The 4,185-nt window shown below is 33.2% G+C and overlaps 1 long non-coding RNA gene across 1 annotated transcript in view; it reads right to left on the reverse strand.

The window, feature by feature from the left end:
• LOC117114566 overlaps positions 1 to 560 on the reverse strand; it is a 14,143-nt gene extending 13,583 nt beyond the window's left edge. Inside the window, exon 1 of the long non-coding RNA XR_004446388.1 lies at positions 422 to 560. This is a non-coding gene — a long non-coding RNA (uncharacterized LOC117114566). The remainder of the gene's footprint in view (positions 1 to 421) is intronic.
• Between the last annotated feature and the right edge of the window lie 3,625 nt (positions 561 to 4,185).

Consider the following 4,185-nt stretch of genomic DNA (forward strand, 5'->3'; position numbering starts at 1 on the left):
ATATAAAACCAAAATAAAAAATGGAACGTATCGCAAATATTACAGGAAGAGTGCTCAATGGTGACCAGAGCGGATATATATAAATATGTACTGTATTACTAGTATCTACTAGTATGTCTACTTTATATATAGTAAACTAGCAGTTTCAAAGCTAAACTAAGAAATATAATTAGTTGTGACGACTTGGTTTACTTGAATGGATTGTTTAATGTTCATAATAGAATTTAGATGTAATTATTAGCACTTAAAACAACAGTATCCGACTACCGATGACAAAAACGTCACCTCCGAAAGCGTTTTTGAGAGGTAGTTAGTCATTTACGATAAAATAATGTCCTGGAAAGACACTTTGTAAAACATTGTTATTGTTTTTTAAGATAAGATTAGGCCTATGCAATAACGATAATGATTCATATCTCACCTTTGAATACATGTCTCCAGGAGCTTCCTCGCACGTAAACGCATGCATGTATATATTTTATGCCTTGTAATCAATTCCTTTTATCGTCTATAATCATCGCAACATTGCAGCAAGACTTATTAGCATAGTAATACGTTATCCGATTGGTCGACAAAGTATCACATGGCATGAAATGAGTAAGATATTTTTATAAAATCACTCTTTTGAGTGTCCATTAACATATTGTCTGGGATTCTGCATGTCTTCTCTGATTTTATTAATTAAAAACGCGGATTGTTATAAGTTTCTATTTTCTTCCAACAAAGGTCCGTATGGATACCATAAGTATTCAAAAGGAGTGAGCCAGATAATTCAGAGATATTGCATTTGAAATTTCAAGCAGATTATTTTGTACTTAGGCATAATCTTATGATAATCTGCTCCTGCATACTTTTATTTCATAACAGGACATGCACGTTTTTTTAATGTTAATTTATTTTGTATTAACAATAAGACAGTTGAAGGGGAAGGTAGTAAATAACATGTTAACTAGAAATTTAGTTGGCTGTCGCTTACACAGAGAAGTGGATCAATTCATTGAACAATTGTCTTCTCTTCGAAGGCGCCCTTTTCTGCTTTTAATTAATTATATTTTTTTTTCTAGGAAATTTACTGCGAATGAAAGAGCTCGCTATGTTTTGTAAGATACAACTTCTGTAATGTTAAATTATTTTGTTTTTAATTTTCGTTGTTATACACCTTTTTGACAGAGCTACCTGACAGTAATACATTTTACTTTTTGGAAAATCTTGTTTTTTGTTTTTGTTTTGGTTTATTTAACATCTCAAAATAAAATATTTCAATTTACATCAATATAAAAACAATAAAATAAAATTTTACTAAAAATACAGGAATACAGTATAAAAAGGATGCCATGGAAACCCATAAAGCTAAGAAACGTATTTTCAATGGTTTTCGTAACATCTTGCTATGTTGGTGTTTCTGTCTTTCAGGTGGGCACGAAGTGGTTTATTATTGCTCCGGCCATGGCCAACGAAGAGAACTCTAAAATAGTATCACCCTCGTGTTTTCCACTTCAGAATATTCAAGACTTTTTGCGTCTTATCATTATCGGTTTGAGTCAAGAAGACATTACTGTGCGTTTTAAACAATCGGTATTGCCAAATCAACCTATAATGTGTTTTGTTGTTATGCAAATGACCACTTACTTACAACATTGAAATGTCAATGCTTAATATTGTTGCCCATGTGCTCAGGTTTAACCAATCAAAAACAAGGTGTTCACTTTTTGGTAAACAAACTTTAACACCAGAACCTTTGTGGTATCTTAACGACTGCCTTCTTACTAATACCGATGAAATTGAGTATCTGGGAGTATCTGCAAAATGTCCTGGTATATATCACATGTTGCAAAAAGAATTAAGAAATGTCAAAGATCATTTTTCTCTCTTCAGGGAGTGGACATCTGTGAGGATGGTACATCAACTGAAGTGAAAACTACAGTATATTTGGAAAACTGTTCTTATTCCTATCTTAGTATATGGCACTCAACATCAACACTAGTTGTACTCAGAAACTTGACATCATCGGGGTTATCCAAATCTGTCCAAATACTCTAGATCCTCTCCTCTGCTCTCAGTTTGCCCAAAAAAATCTTGACGCTATTTAGTTACCAACTAGACTTAAAATACACAGATTTAAAAAACGACTTTAAATCCCGAAAGTTTTATTCTCACTTACTAAACTGTGAGGCCTCTCAAATTGTCTCAGTTCGAAGTACGCTGGTTGATAGTATAAAGACCATTACTGTCCCCAAACTGTTTTTCAGATGAATCCGTTTTTAAAACATAACGGAAGAGACTTTTTATCACAATTTCTAAGAGTTCATGTTCTTTTCATTACTTCATTGAAATATTGCATTTGCATATGCTCATTGTAGAGAACACATAAAAATCTTTGTTCCTGTGTAGAATGTCCGTAATATATTTTATACTCTCCCTTTAGTAGTTTTTTAAATAAAGTGAAATTAAAATAATTCGACCGTATTTCTACTCCTCCTATTATACCCCTGCACTTATGGAGTCCTTACGAGTTTGGGTTTACACACCAGGACCAGAACCATCGCATTAACGGACGAGAACTTGTCATAAAGTGGGCCTAGACAAGCACCCAGATTTGAGAATGCAATAATTGACCACAGAAGTTTGAATTACAGTAGAACCCCTCCTTAGCAGCTCAATATTTTAAAAAAAAATATCTGGACATTAACATTGCCTCATGAAATAACATTGGGAACATAACATATAGTGTTGTTTTAATTAAATTTCTGTTGATTTCATACTATAAAGAACTACTAGGCCTATATTTGCTTTGAAAATTATTTCTATAAATTCACAGGAGTGCCCTCGGATAATTTTCTTGCCATAAATTCCTCCCCCCCCCCCCCCCCCCCCCCCCCGCCTTTTCAGTTGTTGCTGATTGGCCAATAAAATAAATAGTTCCGATCGGTCTGTCATTTTTAAGGCCACTAACCACTTAAAATTAATTAATTCAACGAACTTCTTAAATTTGTAATAAATAGGCATATAGTGAGCAGATAAATATCAGATTTAGATTGAGATTCAGATTTATTTGGTCCTTGCGGAAACTCATTTAAGGCAACAATCGCAATACAATGAAATACAAAAAAATAAAAACTAAGAATAGCAAAAATATACAAAACAGTATAAAGTAAAAATATACAGAGATAATACCTGGTAATGAGTATAGAGAGATTATATCTAGTTATTGTTATGTAATCTGATGGAGAATGGAATGAACAAATTCAAATACAGGTTAGTTCTACATTGAGTGCTGCGTAGACGCGTGCCAGATTTTAACCAATTATACTCATGGTATAGAGGGTGATTTTTATTGGTCATAATATTCTTTGTCTTATCTAGGATAATTGCAACACAAACCTTATCAATCGAAATGCTTTCCTTAATTATACGACAAGCCTTGTTTGTTAATGCTTGAAGTTACAACGGAACAGAAAAGAATTACTCTTTGAACAACTGACGAATAAAAAAAAGCTTCAAAATCGTTAGATCAACGTGAAAATGATTAAGTTTTCTTAAGAAGAAAAGTCGAGTGAGTCCTTTGGAAAATAGTCCTTTACAATGCTCGCCCCAATTAAGCTTATCATCAATTATCATGCCAAGGTACATGTAACTAGTAACTATTTCAATTTCATCATCATGTATTTTTACTGGAACCGGTCAAAAATTACTTCTTTAGTTTTCTTGCCATTTACAGTTAATTGATTAGTATCACACCAATTGACAAAACCTTCAATGGTTTCCCGATAGGTCACCATGCACAAGACCTACAATTACGGTATCATCAGCGTATTTAAGTAGATACGTATTAGGTGTACGAGAAACACAATCATTAGTGTATAACACATATAATAATGGGGATAAGCAACATCCTTGGGGGGGAACCAACATTAGTAGTAATAACATTAGAAAGACAGACACCTTTACACGTTGTTCTCTTAAATATAAACAGTTACTGATCCAAGAAATTAAATATGGATTAACCTCAAGATTATGGAGTTTCTCAATTAAAATATATGGCTGCATCGTGTTAAAAGCAGATGAAAAATCAACAAAAGTAGCTCTAGCATAACAATTTAGTTTATCCGTATGTTTTATAAATAATAACGAGCACATAATGCGTTACCCGTAAATTGTACCTTGTTCCTCACTCCCTCACCCCCC

This window comes from Anneissia japonica, unplaced genomic scaffold, assembly GCF_011630105.1.
Source record: "Anneissia japonica isolate Jap-2015-1 unplaced genomic scaffold, ASM1163010v1 scaffold10591_len99828_cov210, whole genome shotgun sequence".
In the NCBI taxonomy this organism is placed as follows: Eukaryota; Metazoa; Echinodermata; class Crinoidea; order Comatulida; family Comatulidae; genus Anneissia; species Anneissia japonica.